Raw genomic sequence first — 22,386 nt, forward strand, 5'->3', positions numbered from 1 at the left:
AAGTTCCACATCCTATTTGGGATGCAATTCGTAATATTGGAAACACAGGCAGTCCCATGGAAATGGCAATCTTTTGTCTTCAGAAATAAGCAGATGAGAAAAATCTGGACCCCCAAAAATCAGAGCAAGTGATTCCTTGCTCAGATAAACCCAATTAAAGTCATGCTGTAGGAAAAAAAACACTAGTTGAGTCTGATTTCCTGCATACTGATTTAGAAGAAAAAAGAAAACATACTGAACTTAAAATTTACATTTCAGCTCTTTGAATATCCCCTTTTAAATCTAAACAAGACTTTTAATATGCAGATAGTGTTTTCCTGAGTGAGTTTCCAAATACAGCCTCTTCACTGGAAGTTTTGGTTTTGAACTAAGAGTTCAGCTACCTGATAGCAAAGCCTGGGTTCATATGGAATCAGAAGCAAACTCTTTATTAATTCAGCTTAAGCCGAACACATTTTTTATGTCTCCAGRGCCATCGTGAATTCATGCTGTATACAAAAAACAGGATTTAAATTATTCAGAAACACAAAGAAAACAGTTCTAGCAGTTTTCGGGCTTTTGTCTTTTCAAATTCCTCATAAAATTTTCCCAGATAAAAGCAAACTAAATTCCGCCTGCTATTTTGCAATCGTTTTACTGTAGCTAAGATGAAGCCAAAGCAGCTCCGTTCAATTTGTTGAACGCGGTCTCACAGCAAACCTCCTTTGTGAGAGCGTTCCTGCACAGCAGGTCCATTGATGCCCGAGCATTCCTTAGGAAGCTTTGCACCATTCCTTGCAAAGCAACGTCGGCATCTCTAAAGGTTTAAACAAGCGAGTTCACTAAAAACACCATGAATAGGGGGGAAGAAAAAAAAGGAAAGCACGGAGCACAGCCTCTCCGTCTGTCGGCGTTTCTGGACCACGAGCAGTGGTGTCCCTGCGCAAAGGCAGGCGGCTGTATTTGTTGTTGGGGTTGACGGCTGCTGGTTGATCGGGCTGTCACCATAGCAACTTTCCGGGAGGAACTCACAATGCGCCCAAACGAACTCCGAGCTAAATTAACTTATTGCATGTCACCAGTGAGAAATGACTGTTCAGAGGTAATTTTCTGTACTAATATGTAATAGAGTTAACTCTCTAAATTGAATTAAATTAATTAAATGCCACTCCCAGTAAATCAGATTCTATTACGTGAATGTTAAAAGAAATTAAAGATGTTTTAATAAAGATTACTAATAATAACTTAATATTATTACTTCAGTTTAATTCAAAAATTCTGCTCAGTTTATTTTAGACACGTCTTCTCCTTACTAGGAAGGAATACCCAATTATCCCACATACACTGCTCACATGTATTTCATACAGCTGTACTTAGACTTATCCAAAGGAATCAGCACTAGCAATGTAAGAACTGTTCACCTGTGAAATAGATCTTGGTTTAATATATGAAACTCAAAGACTTTCTCCCCCCTACACTTAAGTTTTTGGTGATTTCCCAAGCCTTCTAAAACTGTGTTCACTTTCCAAGGAGTTTCATTTCTGCTGAAAACTTTTTTGTAATAAGCAGTACTGCAAGGAAAGACGAAGAGACCATACTTGTCTAGGGAGGTAAAAAAATAAAAAAAAATTCTTTAATGGCTTTACAGATCTATCTAACAATATATTATTATCTTAACTTTTTAAAACACCGTTTATTGCACATTAGGAAAGGATAATCAGCTGGRAGGAAAAATTAAGACACCTCAATTTCCCAGTGTAAATAATGGACAGGTTATAATTGGAAACCGATGGTATTAATGCAGTACCAGATGACCCTGACTTTATTGTTAATGCATATTAAAGAGTCACTGAAATACTTCAGGCAAAAATGGGCCTTATTTAGCATTAATGATCCTATGGAATTACAAACTACCATTTAAGTATTATTACTTTAGCTTTAAAAAAGAAACACTCTCTATGCATGAGGTATAAGAGGAGACAGCTATTAACAGCAGGGGGAGCACAAGGTATTGCCATATCTGCCACTGGCAATGATGACAATGACGTCAATTCTGTAAGAACCCAAATATCAGGTTCAGTTCAAGTTCCATTAAATACACATAGGAAATTCAATACTTCCATAAAAAGAAGACTGTGTAAAGTACAGTAAATAAATATTTTAAAATGTTTTCTGAACCTCAATTAAAAAGCAAGCATAAAATCAGACGTGAATAGCAAAGGTACATCTCGTCCCAAATTCCAAGAAAAGGTGTCTAAAATTGTAATATTAGAGGCCAAAAAGCAAGCTTTTTGAAAAATCTATTCTGAACAAGCCAGAAAATGTTCCCAAACAACCAYGGTGAGACAAGACACTTTCTGATGCAAAGCTTCATTCGCCTACAATGAAAGCACAGAAATCTGACCTGACTGGGAGATCATAGAATCACAGAATGGTTGAGGTTGGAAGGGACCTCTGGAGATCATCTAGTCCAAGCCCCCTGCTCAAGCAGGGTCACCTACAGCAGGTTGCCCAGGACCCTGTCCAGGCAACTTTTGAAAATCTCCAAGAAAGGAGACTCCACAACCTCTCTGGGCAACTTGTTCCAGGGCTCTGTCACCCTCACAGTAAAGAAGTTTTTCCTTATGTTCAGATGGAACTTCCTGTGTTTCAGTTTGTGCCTGTTGCCTCTTGTCCTGTCGCTGGGCACCACTGAGAAGAGTCTGGCCCCATCCTCTCTACACCCTTCCTTCAGATACTTATACACATTGATAAGATCCCCCCTCAGTCTTCTCTTCTCCAGGCTGAATGGTCCCAGCTCTCTCAGCCTTTCCTCATATGAGAGATGCTCCAGTCCCTTAATCATCTTAGTAGCCCTCCGCTGGACTCGCTCCAGTAGCTCCATGTTTGTCTTTTATTGGGGAGCCCAGAAGTGGACACAGGACTCCAGATGCAGCCTCACCAGGGCTGAGTAGAGGGGGAGGATCACCTCCCTTGATCTGCTGGCAATACTCTTCCTAATGCACCCCAGGATACCACTGGTCACCAGGGCACATTGCTGCCTCATGGTCAACTTGCTGTCCACCAGGACCCCCAGGTCCTTCTCTGCAAAGCTGCTTTCCAGCAGGTCAGCCCCCAACCTGTACTGGTGCAGGGGGTTATTCCTCCCTAGGTGCAGGACCCTGCACTTCCCTTTGTTGAACTTCATGGAGTTCCAGTCTGCACATCTCTCCAGCCTGTCCAGGTCCGTCTGAATAGCAGCACAGCYCTCTGGCGTATCAGCCACTCCTCCCAGTTTGGTATCATGAGCAAACTKGCTGAGGGTGCACTCTGTGTCTTCATCCAGGTTAACAATGAGCAAGTTGAACAATGCTGGATCCCAGCAGTGACCCCTGGGTACACCACTAGCTACAGGCCTCCAACTGGACTTTGCGCCACTGATCACAACCCTCTGAGCTCTGCCTTTCAGTCGGCTCTCAATCCACCTCACTGTCTGCTCATCTTGCCTGCACTTCCTGAGCTTGCCTCAGCTCTCTTTTGTCCTGGAAGGCTGGAGACTATAGCAGCAAGCAGTTGTCAGGCACGAAAGGGTCACCCTGGAAAATTCAGTGGTTTTTGTATCTATCATACAAGGCAGGGGAAACCTCCCAAAGAGAAGTACTGGGCAGAGCTACAGGAAGGCTCTGACCAGTAATGAATATATTGTACCAAAGATTTCTGAGGGTTACATTCAAGGAAAGGTGAGGCAGAGACACAGGTGCTGGGTTTTGCTGTTTTGCAAGGAAGAAGGTAAAGAATACAGACCCATGGTCTGGTTAATTTTTTCTTGGAAGCAAGAAAATATGTCTGAGCTAAACTGAGGTGACTGAAGACCTCCCCACTTGACTTCCCACAGTGACTGTTGGACAAGATTAGAAATATAACTATACCACAAAGGAAAAAGAAAATTACTCTTGGAAGACGGCAGAGAGGATCCATCAAAATTCATGCCTTGCTATGTCAGACACACAACATCAAACATATTATGTTCTTCCTATTTCATTTTGAAGACTTTCTCTTGCTGAGGAGAGTCACTGCTCCTCAGAGATGTCAGACACAGAAGAGAAGGGCTTCAGATGTAAATCAGGGAAAGAACTGAAAATGAGGTTGGACAGTCTACCACCTCCAGCACAGTAAGGAAGTTTTCTCATGCTTTGTCAATTAGGCCTAAAAAACTGCTGTGGGAAATTAAATCTTAAGAACAAGCAACATTTGAATGTATACTTCAGAGGACTACCTGCAGAGAGAAAACGGGTAACAAACAAAAAAAGCATGGTGGGGGAAAGGACGGTTGGAAGAAGGCACTCCCACATCATCAATTCAAGATCCTTACAGGATTAGGAAAGAGGCCGGCTGAATTTCAGGGACAGATAACTAAACTAGCAGAATTAACACCAGCACAGCTGTGAAATAGTTTGGATTGCAGAGCTATACACTGGATTGAGACAGGAAAGCAGAAGCAAGTAGTCTCCAGTTTGGCCACTATGGTAAAAACTCAAGAGGATTATGCTGGCTCATGAGCAGAACATAAAACAGCAGTATCACTCATGAAAAAGCAAACACCATATCTGGATATACAAACAGGATTATCACCTGAAATAGACAAAAAATAGGCCTTAGATTTTACTTGCAACAGCACTAGTAAGGATATAGTTATATAGGTTAACTATTAGGTTATATAATAATCTCCAGTTACAGATACTCCATTTAGAAAATAATTTTGGACTACCTGGAAGGATTTCCAGAGGAGAGAAATGTAAGTGATCTTGCTTTGAAAGTATCCTGAAAACACTATTATGAGGAAAGACTGAAGAAACTAGCACTGGTAAGTAAAAAAGAGTATACACAAAAGGCCACCACAGAGGAGGGGAAAGATCTGCTCTCTGCGTGCAGGGTAAATCAGATGAGAAGCAATGGGCTTAAATTACAGGAAAGCGGGCTCAGGCAAAATATGAATAGTAATTCCAATGATAAACAGATCTTTTTTCAAGAACATCTGTTGGGCCTGTCTTGCAGTGGGGAGACGGATCAGATAATCCCTTCTTGTTCATCTAAAGGGTTATATCCAGTCCTGTGATTCTGAAACTTCAGAGTGGCATTTAAGTTTTCAGTGGAGTTGAGGACTCCGCCAGTTCTGGAGCTTAGTAACTCATATACCTCAAAACAAAAGCCCACGAGGGCCTGCACGGCCTTGAAAAGGCTAAAGATCTAGCTCTGTAAACACTGGTGAACAAAGACAGCAAAAGCAGCCAAATTAGAAGTTATGTCAGAAGTGTTAAAGGCATCCTGAAAACAGGAGGATGGATCTTCAGGGGACTCTAGGATAAGACTGGGGAGAATTACTTCTGCCAATATGGGAAGAAGCAATCAAGAGCCTGAACCATACCTCAAGTTCAGCTCTTCCTCTTGGGCAAACAGGAATAATAGTTGCTGACCTGCTCAGGGCAGCTAAGGAGTTCCCCAAGCCTTTRGCGTTAAACGCAGGTCCCACTAGACTGCTTAGCATGTGCCACTGCTGCCATGCCACAAAGGCTAGGGAAGGATACTTATAAAGACCATCACCTCCTCTTGTGGTCATCTTGGACCTGCAATCAACCTTGTGAGTAACCACCTCTCAGGAAGCTAATGCACGCCACACTGCCTAAACCAGTTCAAAAATAACCTGAATGATCAGGTGCACAACGCAGAACTGACAGAATGCTTCAGATATTTGACAGAGTGTGAGCTAGTTAGACAGACATTTTAAGTAGTCCTGTAGGATTTGTAAAGTATGGGCTACCATCTCTAACAACTCAGGAGAAACATTAAAATTATCTTGCAAAACACAAGGAAGTCAGGAGGCAGACTAAGTTCTCAGAGCAGAGGAATGTCAACACCAGATAGTCAACAGAATACAAGGTCCCTCAGGCTGAAGACTCCACGTACAGTGTAAAAGAGGCAAAACACTTTTTCATTTCCTTCATTTTGCCAAAATAATCTTTTTCAGGACTTGTAGCAACTATCCCAAGAATGCACACTAGTGTCAAAAAAGCAGATTTCCTCCTTCTTGAGGAAAAGATCAAGAAAAGTGAAGTTAGAGAGCTAGCACAAAACTCAAAACAATCCAGCATCTTGTGTACACAACTGAGCTAATACTCCTGATGCACCTCTCCAAACTTATGGTTTGCAGATCTTATAGATATTACATTTGTATGGGACACAACTGTCCTCCGAGTAGTAAGATGATAATCTAATAATGGAAAGCGATCACTACACTGCAAGTAAAGCATAAAGCTGATAAGTTTTCACGGAGATGGCATCATGGCAGCTGCAAAGAGAATTTCTCGTGAAAGAATGATCTAAGTGAGATAGGTCTCAAGGCAGAGAAGAAACTGCCTTGATATACATGTCTGTTTAAAATAAGTGTAAAAGCTAATAACAGATCCTAGTTCAGTAAGGAAAGAAGGATTGACCTGATAAAATAGGTGAGCAGTGTCATTCACAAGTAAACAAATCTCAGACTCTGCAGAGTGGGTAGGAAAAACAAAGAGATGCAGGGGTGCCCGGGTTCATTATTCTCAGTAGATAAAGCATGTAGTGATGATATGCTAAAACAGAAAAATGCATCAGATCTCAAGTACCTGGGCATATAGCTCTGACAGAAAAGAAATAACAGACAACATTGTATTGGAAAATAATTATTTTCTAAGCAGGCTGATTAAAGAACGCAAGCTATTGTTTAAACTGTTGTAATGCCAGACAGTGTAAAGTTTGACCATTTCACAGTCTACATGTTTAAATATACCGCATTAAGCAATGCCCATTACTGAAAAGGAGGTCTATCACTGTGTGTGAAAGTAGACACTGTGGGCAGATAAATAACCATAAAACAGCATGCAGTTTGATCATAACTACCACTGTTATCATTGTGTAGCTGTTAAAATTTATATTCTAGAATATACAGTTGTCAACAAGTGCATTGGCAGTTGTTTTGTTTTTTAGAAAGCCAGCGAGGGATTTATCTGAGAGGCATTGCCACCAAGAGGTACTCAGACAGTTAGGTCTGGATTAGAAAAGCCAAACTGGTATTATCTAACTTGTTCTAATTCTCTCTTCACAGAGTACTCTTGCAGGGATAATGTCCCAAACTTTAAATTTATTACATAATGGACAACACAATGAGAAATCTGATGAAAGCATGTAATCCTACTGCCTTCAAACAGGTTATCAACCCTTACAACATCTGGATCATTTGAAAAATACTTGTAATTAACTAGGTCTAGTGTTTGAAAGCTCCAATTTTCAAACACTTGAGAAAGGGAGGGGGGAAAGGGGAGAAAAAACACAGATAAGGTTGTCACCATCCCTGAATTTGATAAACCCAGACCATTTCCTAATTGACAGAAAAGACAAACAACTTGGAAGACTAAAGCTGTCTGTCTGTAATTACGTTATGAGCACATGCCTACATTTGCATGACGACAAACTACAGAAGATTATCACTGTGGAGTACACACACTACCACTGAGTACGAAAACTATCGAGAGCCTTTGACTTGAGCTCCTAATTATTTCTCTATCCCCAAATAAGGAATCTATGAAGTCTTCAAGGCAACCACCATTGAAGGGGATTAGTGGTGCTCACTTGGGTCTTAAGAGAAAGAAGTAATTTTATGCAAACAAGTTGGAACACTTTGCATCACTTCAGGAGGGCAATGGTGCTGTTAATCCTCCTCAGAACAGAAGCACATTAGGAAGAATATATATTTTATTTTCAAAAAGACCTTGAAGCTTTTTTTTTTTTTAAGAAATGTTTTCCCCCCCCCCCCAAAATTGTTTCTGTGCCTCACTGCCCAAAAAGAGGTTTTACTTGACAGCTGGAGAGTCTAACATTTCTCAAGAGCTATAGAAGACACCAACCTTCAGAATTCTCCATCCTTGACTGCAGGGCTCAGGATGTCACACCTTGACATACCCTCTCTCCTGCAAAAGGACACCAATGCTCAACACCACAACTAGTCTCTAGTTAGACATCTTCGACTAGAAAAGTAGTATGTCTGACAAGAAAAGTGCTCACAAAGTAAAATACAGCTTTCAGTGTAGTAAAAATTATCCATACACTCGTGTGTTACTTTAAATTTAGATTGTTCTCTCTCATTTGATAACAGCAATGATGACTTGAACCAAGATACTTATGATGTTACTTATACTAATGAGAGCAAAAAGCATGCTAAATATCACTGAACTATTGTCACCAGAAAATCAAGGACTCTGTCAGAGCCATGCTGCCTGAAAAAATAAGCAGGAAAACCAGGTTATTTTCTGTATTAATTAACTCCAAGCCTTCCAGCTCATTCTTCTTGCTCTGTCTTCCTGAATATGCAAATGTCTCCTCCTGTGTGCTTTCCCACCTTTTTAGTATTTTCTACTCTTTTCCACCCAATATTATGGCAGGGATTCTAAGAGTTTTGGTCACAATCCATTTTTTGGAGATTTTTGTCTGTAAGTCAGTTGTCAAAAAAATCAAATTTGTGTTTGTTAGAAGATTCTTAAAACAGCAAAACAACACAATGGTAGCACTTATCAGAGAATAACATTTCCGTGTTATAGAGCTCTTAACATATGGCACTAGGTTATCATTACATTATCAAATGACCGCATATTAAGATCTAATTGAAGAACTTATTACAGTGCTCCCTTCCTTCTGCAATGATGATTTATGGCACATTTTGTCACTACAATGTTAAGCAGTTCAGTACAAACATAGCACTTAACTAACAAGATGGCAGAGGCAGATATTCAAGCATAAGCTATAAATACTCAAATGAGTCAGAGGTCACAAGTCTGTTGTAAATCACACCTGATTTGTAGGCTGAAGCACATTTTCTAATGCTGGATTAAAAACCTCTGCTGGTCCCTGCAATCATGTGACACAAACTAAAAACCTCAAAACCCTTAAGTTYGGGGGTGTTTTTTTTTTTTTTCCACAGACTAACCATGTTACACACTGTCATAATTCTACTAAAGAATAACGATGAGATTCTCTAAAAAGTCTACCCTTTCTTGTTTCCTGATAGAAGTACAGTTAAACAGCAGAAACTGCAACCATGGTCAGAAAGACCAGGGTTATCAATGGAATATACATAGAGCCGCATTTCTACCAATACCATGAGCAGAACTGAGTGTAGGTTGAAGGAAGATAATTCACGTCAAGGCCAACATAAGCAGAGAACATTAAAATAGCACATTTGGGCAGGGTAAGGAAAGAATCCCTTTAAAACTATACAAGCTATACATTTGATTTGGAAATGAAAATACCTGGCTCTGAAGGAAGGTGTGTCATGACTTTTGTCATCAGAATAGAAATGCCAAAGCAGGAGACCGGATCTCAGAGCTTTCTATCCACCCTTTTTTAATGCCCATTTATAATACAGTTGACCATGTTCCTCCAGATTATAAAATACAAAGTATTGCTTGTGGCATAAAAAAATGCAGTGCTAATTTTAAAAAGTATCTGAAAAAGCAGTCAATATTTGCGACATCACAAATAGTTTATCATAAGCAAACACATAGTGTGAAACGCTTTCTGTTCTTTTAAGCCCTCCCTCAAAAAAACTTATTAGATTAAGTGTCTACCTTGGTAGGTAGGTTAATCTCTCATCTACATACCTTCCTGACCCTGTGAGTTGCATATTAAAATCATCATACGGTGAAGAGTCGCAAGGCACATGGCACAGACAGCCCAGGGGAGGGCAAGGCTCCAGAAATGGACCACAAGCAGATGACTGCTCAGCGCGGGATCCGTCATATCACCCCCTTACAGGATGCGCAGTGCTGGACAGGCTGCTAAGTCCCAGAATCGTCGCAGCTACGCCAGTCTCTGCAACCTTGCTTCATGCCACGTGCAGAGCGCTGAAGTTCCCACACCCCTCTTCCTGGCCACGTGCCACAGACCCGGTAAGGAAAGACCTACAGACCATCATGAAGTTCAGAGAGGCAGAGAATGGCCATCTCTGCTTTAGACTAAAGGAAAAAAGATTTTCTAGACTAACATTTCTAATCAAGTATTTACCAAAATATTTTCTACGTTCAGCTAAAAATAGTACATACTTAACCCTTTTTATTCCTTATGTTTGCAGATCTAACACTTACCTTCATTGTAGATGAAGCTGGAAAAAGGGATAGAAACTTTGTCTTTCAGTTACTGCGGTGGCTGTTAGAGCAACAAAGTATTACTAGAGAACTTTAGCTATTTCATACCAGCAGGGCGTCTTTAACTTCTCCAGACCAAGTGCTCAGAGTTCAGCAGGGATGGGAGCAAAGGAGTCAGAGACTCAATCACCTCTGGGCTGGCTAAACCCGCAACCAGGCAGCTGGAGCAGAAGCACGGAGCAAGATGCATTGACCTCTGTATTTATCACAAGCGTATTTCTGCTCTTAAAAGTCTCYGATAGTTACGAAATAGCGGCCATTTACCACGCCAGTGACTATTTACCGTAGAGCGCAAAACTCTCCTTGGTCGCTACAAAGGAACGTTCCCATTACAAAAGCCTTTTTATAAAAAAATTTATTCATCGAGTACATATAAAACGGCAAGAGTTTACACAACTAAAATCAACACTAACAGGCTGCGTTCAGTAGTCCCGTTCTCGAAAAAATTACCCTGAAGAACAGTAATATGAAAGTACAAAGCAGCGCGTAGTACAAATGCGTTCACTTCCCACCTCATCTAATTCGGCAGCGCTCCTCTCCCGTTAAACAGGAAGCCTACTCTCATTTGTTTTCGAGTAATTGAGAAACATTTCAGCTACTTATCAGTTCTCTGAATCTTTTTTTTTTTCTCCCTTTCACACGTTGCCTAGAACTGCTGCCAACAGTATCTTTGTTAAAGATGCGGCCTAATAAAAATACCTCTAGCAATCGATGCCTCGGGGGGGGGAAAAAAAAACAGAAAAAACCCAAGAAGCTTCAGAAGCTGTAACGTAGAGGAGGCTTAAAGAGTTGGATCCTTGTTTAAACGAGGGGAAAAAGAAAAAAAAAAAAGCGTCCGAGCTGTTTAAATAGAAGCAGGAGCCGTGCGAGGGAGCTTCCTACCCCCGCGCCAGGGACTTCGGCGGCAGCCACATACCTCCCCTCTATTGGTGGAAACGGCTGTTTGTTTTGGAAGAGTTTGGGGCTCCACATCACAAACGAAAACATTCAGCTCCGTCTGAGGTCTCCGAGCGCTATTTAACCGACAKCGCACCGTCGGCACCCACCCACAGGAAACCTCTTTCCTCCCCGCTAGCTTCTCTTTCCTGAGGCCTCGGCCGCCGCTGAGCACGCAACGGCCTGCTCGCCTCGTACAGCAAACTACAGCTACGCGCACGAAACGTATGAGTTAATTACTAGACAGCACGGTATCTGCACATTTTCCCTTGTGCTGGAGAAAAATCTTAATATCGATGAAAACATTTTTGAAAGCGCCTTGCTCGCATCGCAGGTTTTTCCTGTAGGACAAGGCAAGCCCAAAGGACTAACCTCTCGCATCGCTTATCGAGCTCCAGTTTGCCCTGTCCTACAGCTACTTCCCTACAGTACTTTCGCCTTCAGAAATGCAACTGCTATTAAATAAGAAGCAGTATAGGCACATGGTCTCAAATCGGCCGAGAAACAGCAACTGCAGAATTGTTCCGTTCCCTATCTTTAGTCGGATAATCTTCTTTATTCTTCTCCAAATACAACCCAAATGGTGGAAGCAAGCCAGTAACAGAACTGAACAGCACACGCATGAAATTAAGCTGTTTTTTTCTAAGTTACCGCAGTCTGAAGCAGGATGCAGCTTCCCTTGCTTATCTAGGCTATTCCCAGCTTATGGCAAAGGTCACAGTCAAAAAGTCGTGTCCRTACTGCAGGCAACTACATTAAATCACATTTATGAATCCCTTACCTCCCCAAATCTGAATATAGTAACATTTTGCAAAAGGTTCAGTTCCGGTATGGTTTTAACCTTTGACTTAACACATCCTGTACACCAGCACGCAGTATCTGCTGCAGTCTATTCATCCAGGTTTATTGTGTAATCCTGCCTTTACGACAAACTTCTTTTAACTCCTTTCTCACAAATACCAAATAAACAAACTTGGTCCACGATAATCCCTGTGTTGCCTTTTAAATACAGTAGCATTTGTCATTCAACCTTGACAGCGTAGCAAAATAAAATACTCTGTGCAGGACTGCATGAAAATTTACAGTCAACTTTGAATGTTCTATTTAAAAAGTTTGGCCATTTTTTGCCTCTCATTAATTTAGAATAAATATCTTCTATATTTTAAGATACGCCTGCTAATCTATCACAAGCATGTRTACATCTCGCCTAATGATGAATATAAGAGAGCAGTATCATTAAGTGGAAATTAAAAGGTCCTGTATGCCATCCTAAAAAGCCTTCAGTAATTGCTCAAAGGAAATTTTAAAACAAGGGTCATCCATGTGGCTCTAAATAGCCATTAATTCTTGCAAGACTATGGATAGGAGAGGTTTGGATACTATACAGCCAAGCCAGTTTATTCCAGAGAAGCTTATTGCTTTCTGAAGGATACACAGTAAAAGCGAGGAGTGCTGGTTCTTTAACATAACTCTATTTACTATCCTATTCCTCCCAGTTCCTCATATTTTATTGTGGTAGTACAGGACACTTGAATACAAAGATAGTGGACAAAAATCAAGCCAATGGAGAAATGCAGGCCCTAAATTTGAAAGAAATGAACACGCAAGCCTAGCTGAGAAACAAAAATTACTCTCAAGCTACTTATGAAACTTGCATTAAATTTGACATTTTAAAGCAATTCAAAATTAGCTATTACAACAAAGACAGAAATAATAACATCCCACACAGGAATGCAGCAGGCCCTGTGTTTCAATATTAACAGAAATCAACAGTCATTGTATTATCATGTGAAAATGAACTTAATTAGTCACTTTGACGACAAAAACATCTGCCATTGAATTACGATATTAAAAAGTCATTATAATACATTATAAAACAGTGAAAACTTTTGACACAGAAATGAGCTAATACAGAAACAAAACGTAGTATTGTGGAAACAGAAATATTCCATTTAGATGGAAATCAATCATATATAACTTAATCAATAATTTTTTACATGCACTCAAGATTTTGAGGAGCTTAACTCCTTTTGCTACCTCCTCTCCTGAAAGCAAAGTCCACTGATATAAACTACGTAATATGTTACAGGGCAGAAGCAGCAGAATTCAGATAAAATAATTTCATTTCACACTTTCTACATGGGAAACAAATTTCCACGGAAAAGGACACAGTTTCAGTAAACTAGTTGTAGTAGTTTCTTCATAGTGTAGTAAGAAGGTTATTTTTCTGAATTCCGTATTAATGAAGTGACACTTAATTCTGCTGTATAAATACATAAAAAGCATTTGAAACATAAGTTGTTTTGTCAACCCCATATGTTAGGCTTGGCTCTTCTCTAACTTCCAGTCTTGGGAATCTGGGAAGCTCTACTTGTCTGTCACCTAATTACCCAGCAATAAATAACAGTGCATGTTAACTAATTCAGACCTGCTCTACAACCCGCAGCTCTGTGGGGCAGCAGGTAAATCAACGGACAGGCTGGATAAAAAGTAAAGGTCAACAGCTGCAGAAGAGAGACATTACCTGTACTCTCTTCCTCAACCTTTTCCAAGATTGCAGCTTCACCAACATTTCTCCTGGAGCACATATCTAATAGTTCCCTGCCCCAAAAAGAGGAATGCCTTGCTTATCTCTGGTGCTCCCTGGACCATTCTGCAAGCCAATTCAACTCACTAATCAAGCAGAAAACTTGCACAGAAATAAGAAAAGGAGGGGGGAGAATAGCTTTCTCATGGATTTGATTAATTGAATKTACTCACTAAATCGAGTTGAAGTGCACAGACAGGAGCAAGTGCATGTAGGGGGAGAGATTTCCCCTTTTAGGGGGCAATTTGCTGTCATTTGAGTTAGCTAAATAACTACTAACAGCCAAATGGGAAACTAGATTTGTGCTGACATTAGATAAAAAGGATGACATACACTGTGTTCTGTTTCATAGCATTTAATCTATATATTCATGTCAAAAAGGTGCTGTATGATACTAGTAAAACCAGAAAAAAAACAAGCTTAYGCTGAGAATTCCCACGTACGAAGTCAGCTCCTCCAACAAAGTTTTAGGAAAAAAATATAGCAACAAGATATCCTCTCTCCATTATAAAAAGAACTTAAAGAGTAAGTAAGAATATATCTTTAAGCAAATTTACAAATCTATCAGACGGTTCACAAAAGAATAAATGTTAATTTACCTTTGGTTTTTTGTTCAGCAGCCTGAAAAAAGAAAGAAAGAAACAAAAAAAAATCAATTACTTGACAAAATTCAAAGTGATAGCTGTAATTATGGGGCTACAGTCCTAACCTTTTTTGCAGAAAATGCATATAAATCAGGTATTAGTTTCTGTTAAGGATCTGAGAATGTTGGTTGAAATCCATGTATTAGGAATGTAAGAATGGCTGTCCCTGTTGGATAAAAGCCAAGAGCCTAGGAGACAGCATAAAACATGGCGAGCCGTATGATACTACCCCCTTATAGTCCTCCAGCCTCTAACCAGCAGAGGCTCAGACGCCTCCTGAACCAAGTAAGTCTTCTGCTAACTTGTTAACACTTCATTTCCATGATTTTTTTCAGTATCCGTTTGAATCCATATACACTATTAGCCTGCAAAGTTTCATAGCACATTTTGTGAAGACCTACCTCTTTTTATCTGTTTCAAACCTACCAACTTTTCTTTTTATCTATTTTTCTGATAGTGGAAAACGACAGCAATCAATTCCTATCCACATCCTCAAGGCCGCTGTTGATTAAAACTAACTTTGTATAAATCCAGAAAACAGAAAGAAGCAAGAAAACACAAATGACAGAAAATATGCAATGGCCATGGAATCCACAGTCACTTAAGCATCAGTTTAGTTTAATCCAGGTAATTTTGCAACAAAGTGGATGAGCAACATTCACATGATATAGCTGTGGGAGCAGTAACTTACCATCAGTGGATGGTAAGCAGCTTGGGAAGCGCTAATGAACTGTCACAACTGCTTTTGTAGAGATTTTCTGACCACAGCCTTACTCAAAGTCAATGGGACTGCTCACTTGTGTGAGAATTATTCACAAGGCTAAAAGCTGCAGAATCAGTCTCTGTATGGTACATATACAGGTGAGCACATCATTAAAAACAGTAACACAGGCAAACCTTTTTCTGAGCACCTTCCTTCTTTTTCTTTTCTTCCTGCTTTTTCTTTTTCTTTTCTTCCATCAAATGTTCCTCTTCTTGTGTTTCTTGTTCTTTCTCCCTGATAAAAATAAAGGTTTGGAAGACCTTTTCAGTAAGATCAAGCTTATCTAGGAAGGCAAATAATCCATACAAATATCACTAGTTTTCTAACTCTCCTGTGTAAAAAAAAGGTGTTTTCTAATGCTGTAATAAGAGCATTACAACAACAAAAAAAAGCTATTCCAAAATTGAAACCAGTGACAAATAAAATAGTAGGGAATACTAATTCAGAAATGATAGATTTTATTGAGAACCTCTTTCCCCACTCAAAAGTGCTGTTTAAAATTGGTATGTTTTACAAGGTATGCGTTCCAATGGCAWCTTGGTGAAAATTTAAGCAGCTAAATAAGAAGTTGTCCTAAAACAGACAAACAAATTTGAAACCACACCATGTATGCTTTCTTTGTCCATCACTATAATAAATGATTACTATAACTAAACAAGTAACACCACCTCTTTAGTCAGCATCACTTGTAATTCTTTCTGAAGCCTTTAATCTGACTACAGACTGAAGAGAATTCCTTTTTGTATTGAAAAAATAACTGTAAAACCACTAAAACATGCAGGAGAGTCCAAGGCAGATACAGCATAGGAAGTATATCCATTTCAATTTATGTTATTTCTGGTTTACAACATTGTCTTTTTGCAGAAATTTAGCAACAAAACACTGCTTCCAGAATTCCACATTCCCAAGATAGCAGGGCATTTCTGCAACTACTACAGGAGCACAGGTAGCAACGAATGCCCAGTGCAAATCTTCTAGCACCTCTCCGCTGCCTTGTACAGAAGGGAGGCTTACAAGCTTGTAGCCTTTTGCATCGCTTGGAAAAAAGGCATCTCATCCCATGCCTCTGGTACTCAGGTACGTTTGAAACAGTCAATTACAAAGCACAGTTTTATGTTGAGTATTTCATATTAACAAATTCTCTGAAAATACTGACCGAGTACAATCAAGTCCTGGAAAGGTGTCACTGTTCTCTCCGATTTGTTCTAAACCCTTTACTACTGACTCTTCAAGTTGACACATGGCTCCTCAGACTCACCTGGGATTCACCTGCAGCATAGGAACCTCCCTAATATCCTTCCAAATAAATACCAATGCAAATAATTCATTTACTTTTTTTTTTAATACCTATTTTATCTTCCTTGATAGCTCTTTAAATCTTGACCATTTAGCAGGCTTAGAGACCTTCTGGAGAACATTCTGCTTCTGATGGGCTGAAACCATTCCTATTATTATTAGGCTCTATGCCTTCAAATTATTCATCAAGATCACTTTTGGCCTACCTTATTATTGCTTTACATTTAACTTGCCAAAGCTTGCATCCTTCTTTGGATTGTTTGGTTAAAGAATGTCTTTTTACTTAAAATATTCTTTGCTCAACAAGTCTATATGGGGGGGTCTTTATGTAAGGGGGAAACAGATACTCCACGATTCTGCCATCATGTCTTTAAATATTCTCCACGCAAATATTCTGCCCTTTAGCTATTTCTCTCATTTTCCTTTTACAAGCTTCCTCATTCTTACATAGTTTCCCTTCTTTAGAAAACATGATACTATGGTAAAGTTTGACATTTTGGTTGTTGAGCTTTTTGGCTTTTTCACTTAACTGAAAATACTGAATTTGACCACTGTAGTCCCTTTAATGCTTACAGAGATCATGCACACTGCTCCAGATTAAGCCAAGAGTAGCTTCCTTTTCCTTAAAACCTTAAGTTACCCAAAATAGTAAACATTATAGTAAGCAATTCAGGAACCCAAACATAGATATTAGTGCCTTTTCAAACATTTTACAGTATCCAATTTACAGAACTGGTAGATATGACACAAGACCTGTGGGAAACCCACAGTCTAGAATAGCACCTGGAGGTCTGGCACGATACCCAGGACATCTAAAGTGGCCTTAGATATCTCTATTTTAAATGCCTGAATCACTTCTGGTCATGTCTAAAACTTTATCACCTAGATGACTGCCCAGCTTCATGCTGATTTCAAAGGGCCATCTTCCAAATACAGCACTGTAAATCAATGTCTGAGAGACCCTTGCTCTAAGAGTTGCAGAAACTAGTTTCAGCACAGACTTAACACTGAATCTGAGAAATAAGTAGAGTGGATTGTCCTAGGACGTTGCAAGAAAATGAAGATTTATACTGTCAAAGGAAACAGAGTTGAAAGCATACACAGATTTGGTTTTATTCCTATGACCTCAGCAGAAGAACAGAAGTCTCCTGCATTTTAGTAACTACAGAGTAACAATACCTACTCCCCTTTTTTAGCACTCTCTCCCCAAGTCAGACCAGATTCTAAAGAGCCCATGCCTTCAAGCGACCTATCCTAAACTGTCAGACTGTTAGTCAGGGAAGTTCTTGCTTTTTTGTTTTGTTTTTTAAAGCAGATAATTGATTAAAGTCAGTGCAAAATGAGAAATTTCTTCGGTTTCCTCTTGCTAGTACTTAAGAATCCATGAGATTATAGGCATCCCAGAATACGAGTTACATTTAAATCTCTTTTAATAGTCAGCATTTAAAAACAATAAAAAATAGGGCAGAATTCAAAAACAATAACAACTTTACTTAATTTGCAGAGTTTTCTTTAAACCATGAATGCACAGACTCCCAGCTTTCTTGTTAGGTCTTATTTTTGATACCAGGACCATTCATCGCTGCCAGCGTCTCGGTCCTTAGCCTGGACTCCACTGTGAACTTCTCTATTTCCAGCCTTTCTATCCTCTAAAGCCGGTTGTGTTTCAAAGTTTTCACAAGCACTGTGTATGTTATTTCATCCCTTACGCAGGTAATACACCATGTCAATGGATTTCCTAAATCAAAGAACAGCAAACATTTTGCTCCATTAAAAATACAATGTATTTCATTGCCATATTATCATATCAATTACAACATAAGAGGTAGAAGTGCCACTCCTAGTGGAAAACCTGTTTTTTATTTCATTTCTGAGTTTAAAATAGCCTCAAATTAACTCAGGAAATGATACTATAATTTTTAATGGAATTCAATTCTCAAAACTGATTTACATAATGATACTTCTGAATACATGTGCTTTAAATATGCTTAAAATAGAAATAAAGCTCCGAGTGGCCTCTCGGATGGCAACTCTTGCTGTCACTTTCAGGCACAAATTAGTCATCTAAGAGCAAAACAAAAGGAAAACAATAAAAATATTGTTCTATTAAGTTGCCACAAAGGCATGTGTTGTAGTTGTGCTTCTTGACTGACAACTTAATCTTTATTACAGGAAATACACTAAAAAATTTATGAATACAAAGCTCATGATAAAACAGAAAAGTCTCAAATGTATTTGTTCAAGTTTGCCTTTTCCATCTACATAGATTTGAAGYATCAAAATCATGGGGGATTTTTACAAGCGGAGAACAAAGAGTTTTACTATAGCATCAGATATTGTTTTTATAGATTTCAATTAGTTTATTAAATCCAAGCCTAAACCACCATGATCTTTAAAGTATACATGCTTAGGAGACTATCTTTAAATAGAAAAGCAAGATGAAATACAGGTCAGGCTCAGGACAATTCGAGAACGCTATGGGAAGTAGACGCCTATTACACAAAGGCTTATTATTCCCCATAAAAAGGAACAAATCTAGGCCGCTTTTGTTTTTTAACCTAAGTAAAAACATCAGGTTTCTAGCTGATATCAGACATTTGATCACTTTCACATTTGCAACCACAGCTGGTATTTTGAATTAGCACTGATGTGACATTCTATCCAGAATATTTCAATAAGCCTTTTGGGACTATCACATTCTTAAACAAACTTCAAGTGGAGTCTATTTGTGTTATTACATGCAAGGTTATTACCCATACTGTGTTTTAGCTCATAAGTTCCCACAAGAGCTGAGGATCAGACACAGACACATCTCTCTGTCGCCCCTCCACGTGGCACGGTTCCAAACCTAGCAGCCTAACGAATTTCATTTGGGTATATTTAAGATGCCAAGGGTTTATTTACATATGGAAATTGTCTGGAATACCTCTTGAAGAATAGCATTCTCAGACTTGGTCTACAGATGTCTTTGGCCAGTTTAGTCCAATGAGGAATTTATTCTGGAATAGTTCTTGTACCTGAAATTTTCACATCCTACTTTGTGTTGGCAAAGCCTCCCTAGATAGCTGTAAAAGCTGGTGTTACTGACACAAATCCTACACGTTACATATACTAGCTTAAGTGTTACTCAGGTTTTGACTTCCCACCATCACACAACAGTGCATGCTGCATTTTTGAACATATGTGTTTTTTCGTCACAAAGATGAACTAGGAGTGTAAGGAACAGACAGTAAATGCCCAAAGGCAGGTGACCAAAGCACACTGACCAGGCTTTCTGCAAGCGGCGAGCAGAACCATCCATCACTGCTTGTGATAAGGGAGGGTTTAGACAGCCACAGGCAAGGAACAGGAAACAGACCTTTTACCAAAGTCTCAAAATCTGGCAGTATTTCTTAAATAGAAATGAAGAAAATTAGGGGGGAAAAAATGAACAAAATAAAGAGCAATGAATGCTGGAAAGGCAGGCTTCAATTCACTCAAGACAACTGGAAAATACAGTTGCACAGGAAACAGAAGAAAGAGAAAAGGTGCTGTTTCTTGGAAATCACCAAGAAACCAAATGTGAATGCAGATTCCCTAACATAGAGGAGGAATAGTAAAAGTAAAGCAAGAGGTCAGCACGCAGCAGTCCTTGATTTCATGACTGCTAGAATGGAAAAACCAAAACCCCACATCTGCCTATTAATGGCTAGTTTTGTTTCCTGCTTGATCCTCAGTTCTGCCAAGCTCTCTGTGACCTTTCCAGAACAAATCCTGGTGGAAGGCAGAGTTTGAGTGACTTCAGAAAGTGCCAGCTTTTTTTTCCTTCGATATCCAGGCTCAGTCATCAAGAAGAGTCAGACTGGTCCCTAATTACAATCTCTCCAATCACCTCCAACAAGAAAGAAGCAGACAAAATTAGGTTAAATAAATAAGAACGACTATAAAAGGGCAGCACAAACATCACGAAGGTCAGCAAATGAGGCAAAAAATCAATTAACAAGGGGCATGTAAAGACTAAAACGTGCCACAAGCACTTCAGTAATACGTAAGAGGAAAAAGTTGCTTTGATACTCAATGGGAAAGGAGGACCACTGGAAGATGAACCTAAGAAGGCTGAAGTGATAGTATTTATTTCCACCCTCCCCTTTCTGCTTTGGTCTTCACTGAAGAGGTCAACTGTGAGCAGATAGCCAACAGTGATCTGAATTGGTGCTGAGCGCTCAGAAGTCGACGGGAAGCTACGTAGCTGTGCTTTGCTCCAAGCTGGGAGGCAGGGGCAGTAAAGAGCCAACAACCAAGCCACTCCTACCCCAGGGTCTCTGCCACCTCCACAGCAAGCCCCAGAACCGACAGCAGCCACAACATAAGGCAGAAATTTGGCCATAGCCCTCCCACAAAATGCTCAGTCCTTGCTTCCTCTCCCAAAGGCCTGGCAAGCGCAATGCAAACTCGAAAGAGTCTCCAGATGCATTTCTTAAATGCCTTTTCCCCACATTTGGAAAGAAGGACCAATCCAACTTTTGAGGAAAACTTCCATGAATTAGTGCCGGGAGGGGGAAATAAGGGGAAAGGATAAGGAACCAAACATTTTGCTATCACTCTCAATTAAAAAAAAAAAAGAAAGTTAGCAGAAGTAAAAACAACTTCAGAAGTCTTTAGAGAAGTCAAATGTTCTCCCATTGGCTGGGCCTGATGTAGTTTACCATAAGAACARCTGTGTCCAAGTCATTGCAGATTACCTTAAAGAGTCTACAGAAGATGGCTGGCACTCCAGAAGACTAGCAAATGGCAAACATCATACGCATAACAAAAAAAAAAAGGGGGGGGGGGGGGGGGGAGAGGGGTAAGAACATGAGTAACGGCTAACAAGGATTTGTCAAGAAAAGCTACATCAAATTAGTCTAATTTTTTCCTAAGGCACAGTTACAGGCATTTCTAAAAAGGACGAGAGAGGAGGTAACAAGTCATTTATTGACTTTCCAGGCAATGTGCAAAGCTTTGTTAATAAGAACATGGTTGCTCTGTTTTCTAAGAACAAGGTATGGAACATAACCTAAATGAAGTAACAGTAAGATGGCTGCAAAAAAGCGTACTCAGCATTTCTCTTTCCAACAAGGAGAACCAGTGGATTTTGCTGCAGTATGCCACATGTCCAGCAGTATTCAGTACTTTTACTAATAACTTCACTGCTGGAAAAATGTGCGCACTTATTAAGTTTCCAGAAAACATCAAGTCATCGGGCTGTAAAATATTGTTCCAAATTCTGTCCATCCTTAAATCTGATAAACTCAAGAGGCAGTATGAAAAAAGTAGCATATAATTCAGTAAGAAAGCATGCAGGGTACCACATTTTGGCAGGAATAATCGTACGCATCAATACGACCCAGGGACCAACTGGCTAAATGCCACTTTGGAGGGGAAAACAGTTGTTATTGCAGATCACAAGCCCAAGGCAAGGCAACAGTGTCACAAATGGTCAGAAAATCATCAGCTGGGGTACTGTGTCTGGTTTTGGACTATATACTTCAACAGAGAAACAGATCAACTAAAAAGACTCCAGAACACAGCAACAAGAAGGAGCAGAGGTCGAACAAGCAYGAGCTATTGGAAAAGAAACTCAAGAGGTTTGGATTCACTTAATCTAAAGAGAARGCAGGCATTTCTTCAAATGTGTGTTAAAGATAGAGAAGAATGGAGTAAATTCTTCGTTCTTACACTAGCTATGGAAAGTAGTACTGAGTTTAAATCGCAATAATGTGTAATCCCATGCTTTGGGGTTTCTAACTGTCCAACTATGACCCTTTCCTGCGCGTCTCACCGTTGATACATAATTTGCCTTGACAGGGGATTTCTCCCTTCCTCTGAAACATCAAAATAACATCCACCACTAACAAGTACGGGTCTGAAACTTAAGCGTTCTTTATATCTAGTTGGCTTGTCCTACACGCTTAAAGAAATTCCACTGAAATTCCTTCAGAGAARCAGAACACT

At 39.7% G+C, this 22,386-nt stretch overlaps 1 protein-coding gene across 3 annotated transcripts in view; it reads right to left on the minus strand.

Annotated features, from left to right (window-relative positions):
- Nucleotides 1-15,275, minus strand: part of TNRC6C (trinucleotide repeat containing 6C) — a 90,875-nt gene extending 75,600 nt beyond the window's left edge. For 2 of the 3 annotated variants that reach the window (XM_026068553.1, XM_026068550.1), the window contains exons 1-2: nt 15,252-15,275; nt 14,310-14,331 (exon numbers count right to left, since the gene is read on the minus strand). The gene's annotated coding sequence lies outside the window, so the exon portion shown is untranslated. Of the gene's footprint in view, nt 1-14,309; nt 14,332-15,251 lie in introns of those variants that run through there. The other variant, XM_026068548.1, reaches the window with a different exon arrangement.
- Between the last annotated feature and the right edge of the window lie 7,111 nt (nt 15,276-22,386).

Source organism: Apteryx rowi, unplaced genomic scaffold (genome assembly GCF_003343035.1).
Source record: "Apteryx rowi isolate R43461 unplaced genomic scaffold, aptRow1 scaffold_275, whole genome shotgun sequence".
Lineage (NCBI taxonomy): Eukaryota > Metazoa > Chordata > Aves > Apterygiformes > Apterygidae > Apteryx > Apteryx rowi.